A 22,213-nucleotide genomic window follows, 5' to 3' on the forward strand; every position below is an offset into this window, starting at 1 on the left:
TTAAAATTATTATTAAATTCAGTTATTATTATGAAAATTTCACTCATAATACAAAAACATCATTATACATGCACAACATCCGTCAAATTACGACTATGTAAATAATAAAACAAAACATGCAGCATGCAATATTTATAAACTAAAAATTTTAAAAAAGTTAACTATAATATTTGAAAACGTAAATAAAAACAATATTTACTGAGTATATATATTATTGGATTAAAATTATTATTAAATTAATATAATTGTATTAAAATTATAATTAAATTAATATTATTGTATTAAAATTATTATTAAATTAAGTTATTATTATGAAAATGTCACTCATAATACAAAAACATCATTATATATGCACAACATACCGTCAAATTACGATATCCCGTTGAGAACAATAATCACAATTCATTCACCCAATAGTAATCCATTTGTTTTTCTTTTAAACAGGAGCGAAAAGTTTCCCGCGATTCATGGGAAAACGCGCCAATCTAAACAATCGAAGAGAAAAGAAAACTCGCACGAATAACAACGAATAAAAAAGCACTCAAGAACCAAGAAAGAAAAGAAAAGAGAGAGCAGACCATTTTTACAACCTAACATTCACACAGCGAGAACAAAAATTTCCTCCATGGATGCTTTCGAACACCGCTGGGAGCATGAAGAGCGACTCCAGCGGCAGTCCCTGTGGCTGTTCATGAATCGGAAATTAATGTCGCCACTTCTCCAACAATATCTCTCTTTGAAGAGAAAAACAATGAAGAAAAAAAATATCCCACCTTGTTGGTCACCGGAACACTGTTATCTCCGAGATTTAACCCTCAAGATGGATAGAGGAGTAAAGTTGAGAAACTCTTTTTCTTTTTTTTGTCTCTACTTGAGCAGACGAACTTTTTGAGATCCGCTGAAATAACTCCCCCCTCCACATTTTCCCAGCCAACAGCGTGTGAGTGGTGACTCACGGAACAAAGCAAAATGTTTGTAATCCGACATTTTTCGTCAACAAATTTTTTTTATTTACATTCCAGTTTTTAGATGGAGGTGATGCGGTTCACGAATTAGAGATGGGACTTTCGATTGTCTCATTAATGTCGAACCAAAACAAAAAAAAGCACTTATATAACTTACCTTAGATCGGAGGCCGCAGCGAGCATTTTTAGAGAGCTGTTATTCGCTCTCCGTAAGGGTTGCCAGAACTGAAAAAGGCTGTCATCGCCAGATTTCGCCGCTATGTGAGGCCATAGATTGCAGTTTATCAATTTTGGTCGCCAGTTAAAACTGTTCTATCGACCAATTTTCCTCGCTTAGTCGGCTCCTAGTTAGCCGGAGGATTTATAGATAGAAACTAGTAGTGACTTGTGCAAATCTTCAAGGATTGCTTTGATCTTGATGAAATAAGGCGTTTATTTTCACTAAAAAATTTTTAGTTTTAGATGATAAAATAGAATATTATTTATTTATCCGGTAGGCGTAAGACTTTAAACTAAGCTATGTGAATTTCACAAAAGATGAATAAAATAAACTTTTGGAAAACAATTGTTGAAGAAAATATGCTCGGTCAACATTAGCCAAAAAAATATTACATCCATATTATGATTTCTGAATAAATTCTAAGAACAATGAATTGATAATGAGAAAAGAGATTTAGGTTTTATATCATCGAAATAAATATCATGAATAAATATATTGTGAATTTCAATGTCACATCACATTTGTGATTGAAAAAATGGAAGATGGAAAAATTTGTAATGTTGATCCAAATTAGTTGGTAGCCTTAAAATTTAAATAGAAATTCGCATTTTGAAATCATTGCCATTTTTTTAATGCCGAATTTTTCTGGAAGGAGATTCAAATAAGCAAGCACTTAAGGAAAAGAGAATACTGAATTTTCGCTGCAATAAATGTAATTAAATTTTAAAAAAGAATTTTTTTTTTTTTTTTTTTTTCGTAAACGTTACTGTTGCAGACACAATTCTTTTTATCAGTCAACTAGTAATATATTTGCAAGAAATTTAATTCTCTTAAATATTTATAATTCTTTTTTTCATATTTTAATTTTTTGTTAATTAATTCTTTTTTTTTTTTTGTCTTTAATCTACTTAGTCATGCACATAACACAAAAGTGCATTTTAAAATGAATTATCGGAAATGTCTTTTAGTTCAAATAAAAAAATTAATATTCTATTGAGCAACATAAATGCAAAATTGAATATCTTAATTAAAGAAATTGTATATTCCCTAATAGGATTTAAAATAAAAACAAACGTATTATAGTTCAAAATAAGATTTAACATTCATTTGGGATTCAGTTTAGAATATTATTTTTAATTTCAGGTCATTTATATTTAGTGAATTATAAAAGATTTTATTAATATTAAGTCTCAAAATCGTTTTTTAAAGGACAAAAAATTAAAAACAAAGCTCAAAAACAGTAAGCAGTTTAAAAAGCCACTTTCAAATTTCACGCTTAATAATAAATTGTATTATAAATATCAAGATAAAAAAAAAATTGAAAAATGACATGGATAGATGACAAAAATTTCGGAATTTTTAAAACTATGGAAGTTCGTAGTGATGACCACCGAAAAAAAGCGATCAAAAAACTACATTGATTTAAATTTGGCGGGTTCAAAACTTTTTTTCAAAAAAAGCGGGTTGCGCATTTTTTTTCCTTCATATATATATGTATATAACCATCGTTGAACAACCGACCCAACTTTGGTTTTGCGACTACTGATGGTCATAACTACCACTAATGTACTAATTCCGTAGCCTTGTAATTTTGAACCTAATCCACTAGACAAGGGAACTCCTGGATCAAGTATTGGGAGAGCATTTGTCTTCGTGGAGGACTTTTTGATAGAACTAACCTGCATTTCCGTTACATGTAGAGGAAAACCTCCCATGGTTAGCCTGACGGTAAGGGGATTCTAACCCATGATCCGTCGACAACTGAGGCACTATGGTCAGTGCGAGCCAGTTGCGGAGTTCGTATTGACCATCCATCGCAGGGATTTGAGCCCGGTGCACTTCATTGAAAGGCGAACACACTATTCCCTGAGCCACCTCGGCTCTAGATGCGCAATTAAACATTAACGATTTTTCTTATTTTCCAAAATAAATTATAATATATTATTATTATTATGTTCCGGTGCTACTGTTAGCCGAACTTCAAGAGCTGGCGAACTACATTTTGCTCACCCGTATTTCGTAGTATCATATACTCGTATCATTATAACTAGATAATGAGCCCTAAAACCTCGTGCGCCCTTCCTGTACCGCGTGGGTTGCGGGAGTGTTATTTACGCAACTGCTCTAAAGAGTGAACTATTCTTTCTCTGTTGGCAAACAAGACAATGGAATGAACTATACTTTGTGACCACCAACAAAACTGGACAATACTTAAAATATCATAAAATATCTGCTAATCATAAATCAGTATGTCCAAAAAAAGCAGTTATATACTCCTTCAAACAGTAACATATTCCTTCTTTGTTGAAACGCAAAACAAACAATGGAATGAACTACATTTTGTGCCCACCAACATAACTGAGCAGTACTTAAAGTATCATAAAATATTAGCTGATCATAAATCAGTTAAATGTCCAAACAAAACAGTGAAATATTCCTTCAAACAGTAAAATATTCCTTCAAACAGTAAAATATTCCTTCAAACAGTATCATATTCCTTTAAACAGTATCATATTCCTTCTTTATTGGCAAGCAAAACAAACAACAGAATGAACTACATTTTGTGGCCACCAACATAACTGAGCAGTACTTAAAATATCAACTGATCATAAATCAGATATATACCTAAACAAAGCAGTGAAATATTCCTTCTCTGGTGGCAAGCAAAACAAACAATGGAACGAACTACATTTTGTGACCACCATCATATAAGTGAGCACAGTTCTTGATCATTCATTCTTTGCAAATTGAAGATAAATATAGAGCGCAACTTCACTTATAAATCAAGTCCTTCTAACTAAAAAGGATGATTAATTGAAAAAGTACATAGAAATTTACACCTGCAAAGTCAAGGAAGAGAAGTGCATTGTACAAATTTCCATTTCCATTCCTCGAAGATAGAAAGGTGTGTCAGGCTCATTGATCAGGTCTCCACTAGCTTGACACATTCCAATGTATAATCTGTATTCATCTGAAGCGAAAAGGTATAACATTACGGTCAGGTAGCTCTATTGTAGGGGATTTTTCTTGAAAAAGTTTCTTTCAAACGTGTTACTTCTTCATTATTTTGTTGGAAAAGCTATTGTCATTCCATATTCAGAAAAATTGGCAGATTCAGAAAGATTCTTATTTTTTCTCCAGATTCTTTTTTTCTTTCCTTTCGTTTTTTTTTTTTCCGTATTTTTTCGTTTGTTTTTATTTATTTATTTTTGAATTTTGAACAAGGTTTTTATGATTGAATAGGATATAACTTACTTATTTCCAATTTATGATGAGCACAATATTGACTTTGTTCGGTTGAGTATAAATGTTACATTTCAATTGAATTTAAATGAAATGCCAAAAACATCGATGAAGAAATAGGTGAAATAACATACTTTTTTAAAAAAATATATTTCTTTTTAAAAAATATAAAAATTTGTATCCATATACCATATTTGATACAAATCACTATCCATATATTTTATATAAATTCAAATGAACTCATATCAAGTTTCAAAGTTCATAATTTAGAATTTTCGTAAATGAATAAATAAATTATGGTAAGGTGTATAATGTTTCATTTAAAAGAGAAAGTATGGTATGATTTGAGTGGAACTATAGAAAAAAATTCTGTTAATTGATTAAGAAAAGATAATAGATTAGTAAGATAATAGATTAATGCGTAGACAGATACTGAAGGAATGGAATAATGTATTTCGATTTTAAATATAATTCCTGTTGGAGATTTCTTTTTTGTATAAATAGTAACAACAGACTTTTTTAATGTTTCATTTTATTCAAGAAAAATCTGATCTGAAATTTTTTTAGATCTTAAGCATACATGGAATATGGAATAAAATTTAATCAGTTAATTTAAATAAACGTTGTATAAATTAACATAATTTATGCATAAGCAAAAAAATTATATTAAGTCACTACGAAGGGGGGAAAAAACTACATAAGCTCTTATAAAAAATTCTACCTATGGAATTTTAAGAGAGGAATTTACGAAATTTACGCTTAAATTTTTAAGTATGTACCTGTAAAAGTAAGATAATTTTTTTTATGAATTTCATATTATATTTAATTGCGTATTTATTCGTAAGTAGGAAAAAAGAGTGTAAATAAAATTGTAATAGAAGTTCATTAATATTCCCCATTAAAAGCGTGGTAACTATTACTAGTATAAAACTAAAATATAATCAATAAACTTGCTATTTTAAGCTTAATTTACTCAAGTCTCAATGAATAGTCAATTGATTTACTATTCGGTAACAGATTCTAATTTTTGATTACTAACAAAAAGCAAAATAATTTTTTCTTTTAAATTATTTAATTTCTTATCTATTTATTTATTAACAAACCTTTCAAATTAAGAGATCTAGTTTTATAAATTCTTGATGATGATTTAAAAATATATAAATTAAAAAAATTTTGTATACTGGAAATGCGATGCATTTGCTCCTATTTCACGAGAGAAGAAACTTCATAAACTTCGAAACTAGTCGCCAAAGTGATGCAGAAAAATCGCCAGTCGGTCAATCTCAAAATAAGTTTCCCAGAGGCAATATCTAGCCAAATGTGTACTCCCTTTCTCCCTCAACATCACCGGCGTTTCTGTGTATAACTTTGTTGGAAGGAAAGAACGATAGAAGGACTTTTTTTTTCCCTCTCTTTTCTACTATGTAAATAAGTCACGTGATTCGAACGGGAGGCAATTTCTCCATCCATCCGTCTGATCTGGGGAAAAGGGAGAAAAAAACTGGAGAGAGCGAAAGAGTCAGAAAAAATACAGAGGGAGGGAGGTAAACCTGGAGAGAACAAGGTCAAATGGTTGTTAAGAAGCAAAGAAGGGTCGTGCTGATGAGCGTTAGTTACAGCTGTTGTTCAGTGCCTCCGTGATGTTTTTCTTTAATTATTTATTCATTTTTTATTTCATTTCATTAGCAGCTCAAAACGGATGCTGCTTATAAAATGGAGATCTAAGTAGATTTACACACCGATAGCTCTGCCAAAAAAAAAAAGAAACCAATTTATTCCTTTTCTGTTCTGGAATAAATTTTTCCGCGAATAGATCGTTGACTAAACATAATTTCGTCTTAATTGTAAGTTGTATCGAGAATCAATCTTTTGACTTATAAATAGCGCTGCTTAGCCGATTAGAATAAATTCAATAAAGAAGACAAAAATTTGAAAAGAATTTAACTGAATTGAAAGAACATTAAATATGTCAAGCGAAAAGCGAGAAGAGTCAGTTTTTCCCTCATGAATTCGAAAGCAACAGCATTTTGCTTCAGTTTATTCCATTATTTTATAAATATAAAGGATGCTTAAGAGTCAACACTATTCGGATTTTGAAGTCAATATTTTAAATTAATTAAATATTCATAACTATTGCGGATAAATTCTAAAAGCGAGTTGCAATTTATTATAAATTTTTTTTCAAATAAAAAAAAATTGCGATTCAAAAGAAAAAATATAATTTCAAAACCAATTTTTTTATCAGATTTAAGACACAATATATAATTAATGTATCACAATATATAATTTTTTGAAGTTTATTTTTAGAAGTGTTATTTTTTAACTTTAAATTTTTAAACACATCCATAAAGCTACAAAGAAAACATTAGATATTCGAAATATGAGTAAAAACTAATTATTTTGAAATGTTTTGTTCATGCGATTAGAATTCATTTATGTAAGTTCAACGAGTTTCATTGAACTAAGGCGATTATAATGATTAAATTTTTTATATGCACTAACAATTATTTCAACAATTGAGGAAGGAGTTTTAATATTATTTATTTACATTTGACAAAACGATTAAAAATTTTTAAGACACAATATATAAAATAAATAACGCAGTCTGTCGACAAAACAAATTTATGTGTTGTTTTACGATTATTATACATGAAGTTTAAATCTTATATAACACTTTAACGTTAAGGTTAGTTTTGTGGTTTGGATACGAATATATCTCGTATTTTTTAGATTTAAAGGATTAATCGAACTAAACATTTAATATTAATAGTTTTGATATCTAAATTTTACTTAGCAAACTCTTCTCTTATTTTTACATGGTAACTTATTTGTTTCAGTTAGTACAGATATAAAAAATATCTTTATTTTATTACATTCTCTCTCCCCTCAAAGGAGAGTGAGTCGAAATTGCGTCAGGAGCGGGAATTTCCCATTTGTACGGTCAGATTGCATTAAATAGTGAGCCATACTGCACAGAAGATCGATATATGACGTAAGGATCATTTGGGTCTTCTTCCTGATTCTCTTTCCTAAAGTTCGCCTCAAAGCTTTATTGTATTTTATATGTTATTATTTTGTATCTTATTATACTTAGTGTTGTTTATGTTTTTGTATTTAAATTTTGAAAAAACTTTTAATTTTGTTAGCATTTCAATACAAAATAAAGTTCAAGCTTTAAGTTAACTTGTAAACTTGTCCAATAATATAAAAAAAAATTTCTAACGACAGAAGATCTACAAAAATTTTTAGTTACAGTTATCATCGTAAAATTCATTCCAGTGCGATATTGTTTGCATTTGATGCGTTGTTATTTTGTGACGTATTATATTTTTGTTTCAAAACAGAGTTGAATATCTTGTTATATATAACATCATCATCATTTCTCAGAAAAATAAGGCTGAAGCTTTAATTGTTTTGAAAACTTATCAAAACGTACAAGTATAGTGAATGTATACAGGTATAAATTTTATTAAAAAATAATTTTGGTCAGGAATACAAAATTAATTTTACGGAAAATAATGAATATTGTTCAACTCATCATTATGATTAATAACGATTATTGCAATGTATGTTCACGCAATAATTTTAATTTGTTAGATTACTCTTCCCTTTACCCATAATCAATGCAATTTTCTAATTTAAATTGTAAAATTTTGATACAATTTTGATATAAAAAAACATTTGATATTTGTCATAAACACATATTATAGCAAGAAACATTTTGCAATACATACTATTACAAATATCTACAATTTTAATCACTTAAAAAAGCAACATATAAAACCAGTCTATACGTAATTCCCTATTTAAGAAAACTTATTTAATACTTAAAATACTATAATTTTTATTACTTTTTTGCGTTATGAAGTTTGATTACATGATAACATGTTTGCGCAAATTTCCTATTCTCAATTAGAAATATCAAGAACTATTTTCTTAAATACAAAGAAAATGATCATAAGAATAAAATAAAAATTAGCGTATTATAATAAAAATTCATAAAAAAAAAATTGCACCGTCATCTCGTTATTTCTTTCTCATTATTGCAAAACTTTTAAATGCTTTTAATATTGACTTTTCATATAAAGCGATTCGTTATTAATAATTAAATTTTGTTACCGACTTGTTATTACAAATACATTAAATGACAAAATTACTTATAATTAATACCACATTAAATAACATAATTACTTCTAATTAATACTACATTTAATAACATAATTATAACTTGTGGTACCACATTAATAAAACATGTATATTTTAGTAGTATAAGACTACCAAATTTCTTTATCATGTTGTATAGTATTGAAATATAAATTTTACTTTTTCAAACTTTTCAAGTGGCATGTTTGTGTACTTTGTCCTCTTGAATGTAAGTTTTATACTATTAAATAACGCGTATTTTATATTTATAAAATAAATGTGATTTGAACTTGTTTTAAAAATTTAGAAAATAATAAATATATTGTGATAAATGATTTCTGTAAATGTTTAAAAATATTGAATATTTGTCTTTTTTAAGGTTTTAATCTCATACATAATTTCCATTTATTTGACAAATATTTGATGTTCAAAAATATATATAAAAGAAAAAATTAAAAAAAGATGTTTATATAAATCCAATAAATTTTAAGATCCATTTATTCGACAAATATTTAATGTTCCAATAATATTAAAAAAAGTTTTCGAGCATATATAAGTGCAATAACTTTTATACTTAGAAGACTTGTTAAATTTATCAATACCAGGGTATTCTTTTCATGATATTTGTTTCTTAAAAAAGGTTTCTATTTCATCATTAAAAATGCTAGGGTGAATAAAATAACGAAAAGAATTTAAAAGAAACAACATCTTAAAGCTGTATGACAATGACAAAAAAGAAAAGCACATGTTTTTCTGCATCCTACAAAAAGATGCTGTTAGTACGGATCGGAGATCATTCTCTTTCATCCTCTTATTCTCCTCCGTTTACTCCAACATCATCCTCGAGTCGGAAAAGGGGAAAATAAAAAGGCATACAAGCAAAAGTTAAAACACTTCAAGACGGAGAAAGATTCAGGAAAATCCCGCGAAGGGATAAAATACCGGACAGGATAGATCGCAACACCCTCTCAGCATCCCAGTGACAGAGAGGAGCTAAATAAGGTTTCCTTTTCAACGATTCTCTTCGAATAAAAAAGTAAAAGAGAACCCACAATTCGCTTTTGGATGGGGATGGGGAAAAAATGGAATCGTGTGAAAAACGAAAAATGGCAAAGCCCAGGGGCCCTCTCACAATTTTCTCCCCTCCGCCCCCGCCTGATGCCCCTCGGGTCACTCATCTTTTCTCACCTGAGTATCTATTCTTTCTTTCTTCCTCAACAAACTGTTGAGAGCGAAAGTGAAAAATCTTTTCTTTCACTTCTTTCTTCAAGAGGAGACATTTCTGGGTGATAGATCGTGGGGGGTAGAGAAGGTCTTCTTGTGAGTCGTCTTTTTTACCTACCCCCCTTTTTTTCATTTTATTAGCTTCCTAGAGAATGATCCATTAGGGCGATGAAATAGCAGCTACTGAAGAAAGTAAACGATATTAGACTGCGGTTTGAGATTTGGACACTATCTTTTTTCTGTCTAAATAATCCTAGGGTTTGTAAGTATCTTAGACAGTTATGAGCCAATTTAATATTGTTTATCAAATTCTCTGAAATAATTAATTGTTAATTATATCTAATTAACAGGAGTTAATAATGAATTGGTAGACTATTACTAAGAGAATGATGGAATTAAAATCCGCTGAAAATTTTTTTAAAAATCCGCACCTATCATCCGATATTTATACAAAATCTACATCGAAATTTTTCTCAAAATACATTCCTATTATTTTCAATAGTATATATTACAATAAAAAATATTTGCATCAAAGATTCTTTAACATTTTTTAATAATCTGAATATGATGAGCTATAACTGTCTAGTCAGTAGTAAATGTTAAAATAAAAAGAGAAAAAAAAACCAGCTCAATTCAAACTATAACAGCTATTTTTATTCCATCTATCTAATTGATGTACTTAACTACTTTTAATCCAGATAATAAAAGATTATTCACATTAAAATTATTAATTTACATTTCTGACTAATCACATCCAGATTACTAAAAGTATAAAACAATCTTCGTTCGATGAATGCAAAGTTTAATTACCCTATATCCGGAAAATATCATAGTAGTATACAAAATACAAACGTAATTACATGCTTAATGTAACAAAATAAAACGGTAATATACATTAAGGATAGCGCAAAATTAAAAGTTTAAGTTTAATTCTAAATAAACAGTATATTTTCTTTTATTTTAGATAATTTTGGTAGATATTATATTCTACTTTATTCATATCACTTTTCATCAAGTATCGTTTACCACTTTTAACAACTTCTAAATTATAACTAATTTTTATGATTTTAACATTTTCTAAAGAAAAATTTCTATTATTCAATATACAACATAGGAAAATTTTAAAAAAAAAATATTATATTTATCCATTAGGTATTGCTTGAAACATGCTTCCAGCTTTAAAAATTCTACAGAGGGAAATATTTTGAAAATAAAATCAGAAAATGCCCGCTGATACTTTATTTTAATAAGCATCATGAAAACAACTGCTAATCTCGTTTTATAAATAAATATAAATTAAGTATTTTGAGTAAATAAAATAAAAATCTATTTAACTAGAGTTATTTTTTTAAAACCAGTGATATTTTATAAAATTGTTATTTGCGAGTAATAAATTAATAACTGTTATACTTTCTAGAAAGCATGCTAATGCAATGTTCAGTTCCTCAAATCGATAATAATGAGCAACTTAAACAAACTGTTTGCAATATTGCTGAATTCATTATTTTTATATTATTCCCTTATTTGTAGTTCTTACAATAATAATTTATACTTTAAACATATTATTCTCATTGCTTCCCATAAAAAAATTGGGATTTATTTTTGTTTTAATTTTAAAATTTCTTTGGTAAATGTGTTCACATATCCTCTAAATTTGTGATGAGCTGTTACAATGTTTAACAAAATTTATCATAAAATTTTTTACAAGGTAAACTAAAATGTATTATGTTGAGCAAATTTTTATTTATATGATAAATTTTTATTTATTTATATTTATATTGTTATTATATAATGAATAGTTCCTTAAATTAATTTTTTATTTATCTTTGCATCATTTGTAGCAACAAAAAAAAAAACTGTTCAATTACATGTTTTTAATGTTACGCATGAGATTAGAAATAGAAAGTTTGTAGAAAAACAATCTATTTTGTGTTATCATGTTAAAAGAATACAATATAAATTTAAATTAAATTTTTTTACTTAGTTAACGACAAAACTTTTCCCAGTGAGAAAATTACAATTATAATATTCCCCATTTGGTATCTGAGAAATAAATTTTGACTTTTATATGAAAATGACGTTTACACAACATTTTAATCTAATAGTATTTAAAATAACTTAATTTCTTAAACTATAATGAAGGCAGAAACCGTGACGTAGCAAGTGACGTAAGTGGATAATTTTGATCACGTGATAAATTCACGGTCAGTTCACTGACTAACTAATGTAGGATTATCGTGAAGGTCAAATAGCTCCGCCCTTAAATTGTATAATAATTAAGTAGAACCCGAAACATGCGTATATCATCGTTCGCAAACAAGAGCGGAATTTCTTGATTTAATAATACATTAAGCTAGGTTATTCCAAAGAACACAAATCTCGCTTGAATAATGAAGAATAATTATTACTTCCATCTTATTATATTCCAGAAAATATTAAGTAGGTACCTATTAACCGTTTTAATTTATGAGACTTGTAAAGAGACGTAATAAATTCATTTGTAAAAATTTAAGTTCCTAACTAAGTCAAGATTATTTATTAAAATTCAATGTAATTATTTCAACGCAGATACCAAAAGGGAAGAGTTTTTCATAATAGTGGCGAAATACACAATTATAAATTGAAATAAGACGGCTTGCTTTAAACATTTTAAATGGAAATATGTTTAATGGCTCTTAGTGAATTGATGAATATAATGATGTTTTCATTTGAATAAAAAACAAACAAGCTATAAGTTATTAATAGCTTCAAATATAATTGCATCTATCTTGATAAATTAATGGTGCTTAGCATCTTGCAATGTAGAAAAATTTTGATGAAACTTCAGCTAATGAAAACCATAAAAAGTGTATTTATTGTATAAATTGAACATATCTATACATAATAATAATCGCGGCTGTGTGTGTGTGTGTCTGTAATCACAATATATCGCCCCAGAAGCCTCGCCTGGGCACGAAACTCGGCCCATAATTGTGTTTTGACATAATGAAGAAGTATTTTTTTTCTTTTTCAAAAATTTGGATTAGTTATTTAGTTATCAGTCATTTTGTAAGTCTATGCTTTTCGTCTGCTTTTTCGTCTTCAAAGAGCCATATTCAAAAAACTATTAAAAAATGCATATACTTTTCCCCACTCTTATAAATGTATGCTAATGCGAACCTCACAATTGAAATATTAATTTTCGACAACTTAAACCAATAATATACGAAGGAATTAATAATTTAATTGTAAAGTTCGCATTAGTTTACATTTATTAAAGTGGAGAAAAGTTTAACTTTTGTATTAAAAATGTGGCAACATATTTGATACGTAAATAGAACGCTTCGCTTTGATATATTTGTCGCTGTTCATAACTGTTATAATAAGTTTTTCTTCTTCTTTCCACGCTCTATTTTTTTTTCTTAAGCGAAGACGATAATTTTTATAGCGATATTTTAGTACTTTGTACAACTAAAAATTCTTTTCACAACACTTTAAAAATATTTACTTTATTTTCTTTATGTATACAGAGAACAGTCGGCAAAGAATTCGATTAGGTTGAAAAACATTTCTCTAAAACGGAACGAATTCCAAAAGAAAAAATAAACAACTTAAAGAATAAAAATGCTGATGCCAGCCAATTTTTTGAAAGTTAACTTAGAAATAACAAACCAAACGATGTAAACAAAATGACGTAGAAAGCGCAACTAGATCAAAATTATACAAGCACAACTAGATCAAATTATAATACCTGAGTGCTTGACGTAACAGATATAGAAATAGAATTTGATACCATAAAAAATGATATAGAAATAGAAATTGATACCATAAAAAATTTATTCGTTTTCGTGTTCTTTTCATGTATTTAGCATTTTAGTTTTTTTTTCTTAAGCGTTGTAGCTATATAATTTCAAACATCCTCAAGAGCTATAACACATCTGCAGCAGAACTGGATATGAAGACAAAATTGCTGGACAGGAACACTTTAATTGTCCACTAATCTTCAGATTTTCTGCTATGTTTTAAAAAACTTTATTTGTGAAAACCTTCAGCGTGGCGGACAGCTGGCCGCCTTAGGCGGCTAGTAACTAATATAATAACATTCAAAATAAGGTTTTTTTTCTAGTATACAATAAATACACTTTTTTATGGTTTTCATTGGTTGAAGTTTCATCAAAATCGGGAGTTTTAGTTCATTCTACATTTCGGATATAAAAATAGTTGATAGTAAACTATGAACTAATTTAAAAGATTAGACAACGTTACAATATTTAAATATTTGCAAAAATAAGTCTTTTTTCTGTAAAATCATTTTTTTAACGGAATAAATGCGCGCCATAAATAATGTTTTTTTTTTTCTATAAAAGTTACATAAAAATTACAAAGGCTCTTAGAATCTTTATTGTAACATTTAGTTTGAAAAATATCTAACACTATCCAGATATGCTGAAAAGTTCAAGTTGGACCCCGTTTAATAGCATGTTTAAATAATATATGAAAGATCATTAATATACGAAATATACGATCAATAATATAACAAAAATCATTTTGAAGTTCATTAACTTTACATATTGCGCTAACTCTTTTTCCTTCGTATAAAGAATGGAAAGTTGAGCATATAAAATTAAAATAAAAAAACAAGTTGACGTTCTGATAAAATATTCGGAGTTTCTATTTTTTAGGAAGGGGGAGGAATTCATGATTCCAATAATTCCAATGTTATTTAAGATTAAGATATTATGTATATATTAGTCCATAATCGATTAGAAATTTAAAATAATAACTAAGATAAAAGTTGTTTAATCCCACTTCAATTTAATTAAAACTACAAGTAAATTAATTTATTTCTTTAATACTGAACACAAACAACTGTTGACACTTGTACATTTTATTTCATGGAGTTCCAAAGTAAAAAAGCAATATGTCTGAATGCTTATCCAACAACTTGAAAAAAAAAATTGTTTTTCAACTTATTAGTCGTCATTTTTTCCTTCTTTTTTTTCAATAGAATTGTATTTTCATTTTTTGTATCATGTATTTTCAATATTTTAATTTTTTTATTAACTTTACAATAATAAACAAAGATTAATCAATTAATTTGGCACAAATACGTAGAATTTTAAGAACCTAGGAAACTTTCCCCTTTGAAAAGCAACATCAAACACGGAAAGGAATATATCGCTGGAGCTAATCAATGTGACAAAATGGGCTATTAAAAAAATAAAAAAAGAGCGACCAAAAACCGAAACTCCATTGTTCCACTCGCTTTGGTTTCATGTTCGTGATTTATCTTAAACAGAGGGTGCTCGCGCAGGGGGGCTCTTCGGCTCTTTCCAGTTTAACACTCCCCAAACACAAGAGGACGTGCAACACCTGGAAGAGATAATACCGTTTTCTTTACCTTTTTTTATTTCCCCTTTGACTTTCCAATGAGTTTCGTACGTTCACCAAAGGAAAAGGGAATAAAAAAAAAATTGTCTCGCGTGACAGCTGTGCGGGAAAACAGTGTGGTAGGGGGAAAAGGTAGAGGAACAGACGGACGGACGAGACAGTTGGATTCTTAATAGAATGAAGGCTACGTTGATGAACTGTTCTGGGTCTGAAAGAGATTCTTTGGGTCACCTGGTTGAAAAGGTTAAACAATGTTAGATGAAGTCAACTTGAGATAAGGAGTGTGAGTCATGAAACTCTTTGTAAGGGAACAATTAAGCGAAGTTTCCCATTAATCTAACTTGAGCAATTGTTATTTTGTAAATTCTAAAATCATAACAAATTGTAAGCAGTGTTTGGAGCAAAACAATACTGTCACACAATCAAAATTATGTTATTATAACCAAAATGATTATTAACACCAAAATTATATTATTATTAAAAGTAAAATTATCATATTATAACCAAAATTATATTATTATCAAAACCAAAAATTATCATATTATAAGTAAAATTATATTTTTTATAAAAACCATAATATTACAACCCTAATTATGATATTGCTATAACCGAAATTATAATGCCACTGAAATTAAAATTATAAAATTGCAACAAAAATTGAAATATTACTACTGAAACTAAAATATAGTAAAAAAATTTTTTGTTCAAATACAGTAAATATTTTTTAAACTAAAATATTGTATAGGTAACTAAAAATATAGTATTAGCCTTCCTTTTGAAGAAATCCATATGTTCCCCTTTTTTTTCCAATTATGCGCTGTAAAAAATGGATACTCGAACTAAAAGTAAAGTATAGTGTAACTAAAAGTATAGTATTAGCCTTCCTTTTGAAGAAATCCAATAGTCCCCTTTTCTATATTTCAATTATGCACTGTAAAAAATGGATACTCGATTATCGCGAAAATTTTCACTGTTGACGTAACCGTTTCCTGGTATATGCCCCGAGCAAAAATTTTGTCAAAAAGACGAAATAACTATCGGCACTCCCACGAGGAAACGAATTTCGTCAAAATTAAAGAGATATTTCATCATTCTATTTTTTTTTCTTCCAAAAATAAACTTGTAGTGCCTACTGTTTCTTACTATTCTATTTTATTAGTCCCTTTAACGTGGGTACAGAACGACACAACAAGGACGGATAGATAAATTACACCCATGCCCCAAGAGGGATTCGAACACCGGATCTTCCTGGTACCATGCTAACATTTCGAATACAATACAAACTGATCAGCGTAATTCGTCAGTTTATTTTCGATTGTGTAGTCTTTATTCTAGTTAACAATCTCACACGTTGCACTATGAAGAGCCTTAGAATTGAGGAAACATTTTCGTCATACATTTGAGAGTTCACGATTCGTCTCAAATCACGTGATTTCGTTACGAAGTAATTCTCAAAATTAACGAAATACTGCTCAAGGATTGCTGAATCGTCAAAAGGGAGAGTTTTATTACAGACAGTGTGTTAATACAAATATCGAAATTACAGTTTTTATAACTGAATGGTAATTAGAGCCTTCTGTCCAATAAAGTGAAAGACATAACATGATTTAAGGCCTCTTAACTTCCTTACACTATAAATATCCTTAAACATAAATTTACAAACATAAATTGTCATTTTTTTTCCGGATAAAAATGCTTATTTTTTAAAAGCTCTTTCAAAATAAAGATTTAATTTCAAGTAAAATATTTGAACTGATTCATAAAATGTATTTAATAAGCGTTGACTGAAATTTAAAAATTTGTTCACAGATTGAAATTTCATGGAATTTTAAAAAGAAATGGTTTGGGACACTTTTGCCTCGTGTGCTTGAATTGAAACCTTAAAATTGATGCCGAACTAATTTAACTTAATTATATGTGTAATTAACAGAATTTCGCATCAACGACATTTATCACAATAAAGATTTTTAAAAAAAAACTGTCTTGGTTACGTTGCCTGCATAATATTAGTAATGATTTACCGTACTTTCATTTACCTGACGTTTATTATGTAGTAAAACATGTTCCTATTTTCTTAACACAATGATATAATAGTTTTTCTTTGATACTAGGGTACATTTTTTTTACAGAAAACGTTTTATTTATTTATTACTGAAGCACAATTACATGGGCAATTTGTCAAAATTAGAGTATGAAAGAAAAATAAAATAATAAATATTAATATCCGGTACTATCGGAAATATTAGTATATATAATCAAATTGGATGCAATGATTGAAATTGAATAATATCATTTCCTGGATTTATCATCATTTCCTGGATTTATTATCATACCGTATGAAAATTAGCTAATTGTTTAATTTAAATTAAGAATCTATTTGCCACAAATGAATCTTACTTTCGTTAAATATTAAATAATGAACATATTTATTAGAATTAAACAATCACGTTTGTTGGTTTAAAAATCCCACATGGCACTTTCCTCTTACATTACTAGAACAAGGCAAAAGAATCTTTTTAAGTAATATTTCAAAATAAATCAATACTCGTATGATATGCATTATAATGGATATAGAATGTTTAATTTTAAGTGTACGTCATACCTTTATTTAACTAAATAAGGTATTGGTAAATAAATTAATTTCTATAAAATTTGATTAATGTTCTCTAAGTATATAATCTCCTTAAAGAAATAAATTATCTTAAAATTAATAAATTTATTAAAAATATGTGAGTATAACAAATTGACCATATTGTGAGACTTTTATTTAATGCATACCATATTTTTATCAAATAAAAATAAAGGAAGTAATGGTAGTGTCTCCAGCAGTAAAATTCAACTTACATTCTTCCCTTGGGAAATTCTCTTAAAATTAATAATTTAATTAGAAATGTATGAGTTTAGCAATAAACGATAAATATTTCTTATATAATTATCTCTATATGTATTTATGTCTTCGTTGTGTTAAGAATGTACAAGGAATATATCTTTGGGCGTGCTGTATAATTTAAAGTATCACAATTACTAATCGAATGATAATATGATTCAACAATGCAATAATATTATCTATTAATCAGTACCTTATTGTTGTCATTGATTATTTATTTAATATTTCATTGATATTTATCAAAAATTTAAAAAAAAATCATATTTTATTAAAAATTTAACTAAGTATCGTTCCTTTGCTAAATAATTTTGCAATTTAAAAAGGTCGTAAAACTTTTAATTGGTGAAAATAGAATTTATATTCAAAATGTATACATATGTGTTTGTCACAAATGCACTCGTATAAAATATTTTATATATTATAACCAAAATGCTATGTAGTTAAATTGAATGCCTTTTTAAAAAGGTAACAATAGTAAGTAATATATTTGTGAGTTACTAGACTTTTACCAATAAGCTATTTACGTATAAATAAAATAACACATCAGTCGTAAAAATGCTTAAATAAAATATTGCTTACTATTATAACAAACAAATCGGAACTTTCAAACAATAAAGAGAATTTTGAAATAATAAGCATTCAGTCTTTTATCTAATAATAATGTGAATTCAATTGGCATGAAAACTAATAGAAAAAATGAAGGAAAACAGAATAACTTTTAATAGCTGTCGATAGTAATTTATTTAACTAATTTTATTTAATATTTTATTAACTAAATGGTTTATTTATTTTAATTTATTTAACTAAATCAATTTAATTTGCTAGAATTAAAGGAATTATTACGCTCAGTAGGCGAATTTAAGTGTACTGAACTATATCATTATTTTGTTACTTTTTACAAAAAAATAAAATTATGCTTTCCCCCTATCCGACAAAAAAAAAGTAAATTAAATCAGCTACATTTTTCATGTCTATTTACAATAGACGAGTCCATCTGGTACGAAGCTTTCATTCTTCAAAGCTAATACATATTTCAAATCTAGAGCAATAGCAACGCTTGTAAAAAAAAAATCGTCTGTTATTTTTTTCTCATTATTTCAATGATCGTCTGCAGATAGTGAAAAATCTGTTTTCTTCCTCTCTCTCACACACAGAATTTTAATTCTGAAAATGTATTGCTCAGTGCGATGTTGTTACAAGGCAAACGTGACAGAGAGTAGCCTGTTTTTGTTCCGCTTGGATTGTAGAAATCTTTGAGGGGTAACTTTAGCTCATATGAAACTCAACGGTGGGAGCAGATGTTCCATACGGAAGACCCCCAGAAGTACAAATTTACCTTGTTTTAGTAAAGGTCGGATAATGTGCATTCGCAGATTCTATTATATATATTGAAAACAAAAATTTCATAAAAAATTGAAAGTATTTGTTTTGTGGGGGGAGGGAATTTAAAAACAACCCAAAAATAAAATTAAACTTTTAAAATAGAAAATATAAAGCAGATTAGAATAAAAATGTATATTTTTATGGGAAGCTTCAACTAAAAATTATGAATAAAAGTCTTAAATTTATTTTGATTTTTTTCAGTTAAAAATTTCCATACATCATGAAGTATTTTGTGATTGACTTCTTATTAAAATTAACAATGCAATATGGTTTTTATTACTATGCTGTTTGGTAGTAAATTTGGTAATTTTAATCAAAAATCGATATTCTTAACAGTACTAGTATATTTTTATGGGAACCTTCAACTAAAAATTATGAATAAAAGCTTTGCATTTATTTTGATATATTTCTAATTAAAAAGTTCCATACATCATGAAGTATTTTGTGATTGACTTTTTATTAACATTAACAATGTAATATCGTTTTTATTACTATGCTGCTTGTTAGTAAATTTGGTAATTTTAATCAAAAGTCTGTATTTTTAACAGTACTAGTATATTTTTATGGGAAGCTTCAAGTAAAAATTATAAATAAAAGTTTTGCATTTATTTTGATATATTTTTAATGAAAAAGTTCCATACGTCATGAAAAATTTTGTGATTGACTTTTTATTAACATTAACAATGCAATATGGTTTTTGTTACTATGTTGTTTGGCAGTAAATTATGAGATTTTAACCAAAAGTCCATACTTTTAACAGTACTAGTATAGTTTGAGATGACGCAAAATGGATCAGTTTCATAACTTCTATTTAATTTAGTAAACACTTGTCAACTTTGTTTCTCGTTGGTTAATTTTTTTCTTCTTCCGATCTGAGCCAACATTTATATCTACCAGAATTTAAAAATATGAAAATTTGTATTTGTAAATGTAGAAATGTCTAGATAAGGCTAAATTAAATCCGTAGCTTAACTGTTACGCATCCGGTTTGTCTCAGCTCAAAATGGAAGCTTACTTTTATATGCCCTTATAAAGTTAAAATACAGACATTACAAGAAAGAGAAAGCATCACAAGAATATATCCAGAGATACGGCGGGATTCGAAACACTACCTAATGTTCTTCTCTACAATGTGCTATGTGTTCCTCAACTTGACAAGGGCTTATGACAAATCATACATTGTAATGAGCGCATAGGCCTGCATTATGTGTGTGTAACAATAAATATATAAACCAGTTCAGTTGGAAAAAGTCAAATTAAATAAATAGTTCAATAAAGAAATCCAGTCCGAAACGTCAAGAACTTGTGGCTTGAAACAAAAGAAAATAAGTAAAATTAACGTAGAACAAAACAACGTTGCCAATTTTTTCCCCCCTATCTTCAGAATTTCATTTTCAAAATACATAATACATTTTTAAAGTAGAGTCCATCTTCTATGTAAAAAAAAAAAAAAAAAAAAAATTATTTTACCAAAACAAGAAATATTTATATGTTTTGGATTTCTGGAGAGATTATTTGAAGTAGCGCGTATTATTTGATAATAAATGATAATAAGATAATAATAAAGATAATAATAAGATAATAATAAAGATAATAAGATAATAATAAAGATAATAATAATAATAATAATAATAATAAAAAAGAAGATAATAATAATGAATTATTTGAATAATAAAGATAATAATAATAATAAAAAAGAAGATAATAATAATGAATTATTTGAATAATAAATCTAAAAAACTCTGAAAACGAAATACGTTCTAGTTACATCTCTTTTTTTTGTTGTTCAAATAGTGAGGATTTTTAGAAAAAAAGATGTAAAATTATTTTCAAATATTTTTACCTAATTTTTCAAAAATTGAACGTAGAATGAGGCAAAGCTTCAATAATTGCGAAATTATATGAACACATACTAACCTATTCAAATCATAGGTTTGAAAAAGATCACATTAAATATAATTTTTTTTAAGTACAATAACTATGCTTTGAAGAATTTCATCATAATAGTGAGTCTAATATAAGTCTGGAAATTATGAATGTTTACTATGCTTTTGGATGGTTGTGTTTCGAGGGTCTTATTGCAATTATTATATATTTTCGATTATTATTTTGTTATTTTTTGTCCCTTTCGTGGCGAACGTCATGATGCACAGCATTCGCACAATAACGTCTTTACTTTCCAGACAAGTTGGTATGATACCATAGATTTGATTTGAAAATGGGTGGGCTTCCTTGGTGGTGGTTTGCCACCAGTGAAGCCCACCTAGCTTGGAAGTCTTGACTCGCCATCGAGGATGCTCAATGGCAAGCCGCCACAACTTCCGACCCTTGTAATGACAGCTCAGTGCCTTTAACCACTGTGCCATTGTGGATCAAAAATCATATCAACGATATTATGCTGAAAATACTGAAAAAGTCGTTAGTAAAGTTGCTAAAATAGTTTACCAATGAAAAAGAGTTTCTTGTATTGGCTTAAAATTTATTGGCTTATTTTATAAAATAACGTAAATATTCCTCCCAATTTCAGCATTTCAATTTTCATAAATGGTGAACTAATTTAAAATTTTAGTTTCTGCCTATTTGTGCTTTTTGAGTTTTAACATTAATTAATTTATTAAAATAAAGTATTTCATTATGTTATTATTTAACTACATAGCTGTTCGCGTAATGTTTTATCTCGATCTTGGCTTTTATTGAGTAAGAGACTTTTTGAAGTATTGCGACTGAGTTACACATAAATTAAACCAGAGAATTTTAACTTAACTAAAATTTTATGGA

General features: G+C 27.8%; 1 protein-coding gene across 7 annotated transcripts in view; it reads right to left on the reverse strand.

The window, feature by feature from the left end:
- Positions 1–22,213, reverse strand: part of LOC107446842 (methylcytosine dioxygenase tet3-A) — a 78,260-nt gene that overhangs the window by 50,277 nt on the left and 5,770 nt on the right. The window contains exon 1 of one of the 7 annotated variants that reach the window (XM_043041985.3): positions 1,123–1,238. The exons of 4 other annotated variants lie outside the window; for them this stretch is intronic. The gene's annotated coding sequence lies outside the window, so the exon portion shown is untranslated. Of the gene's footprint in view, positions 1–362; positions 1,239–22,213 lie in introns of those variants that run through there. 2 more of the 7 variants (XM_043041986.3, XM_043041984.3) reach the window with 2 other exon arrangements.

The sequence above is a fragment of the Parasteatoda tepidariorum genome, chromosome 6 (assembly GCF_982258835.1).
Source record: "Parasteatoda tepidariorum strain Cologne lab strain chromosome 6, Ptep-v5.0, whole genome shotgun sequence".
Taxonomy (NCBI): domain Eukaryota; kingdom Metazoa; phylum Arthropoda; class Arachnida; order Araneae; family Theridiidae; genus Parasteatoda; species Parasteatoda tepidariorum.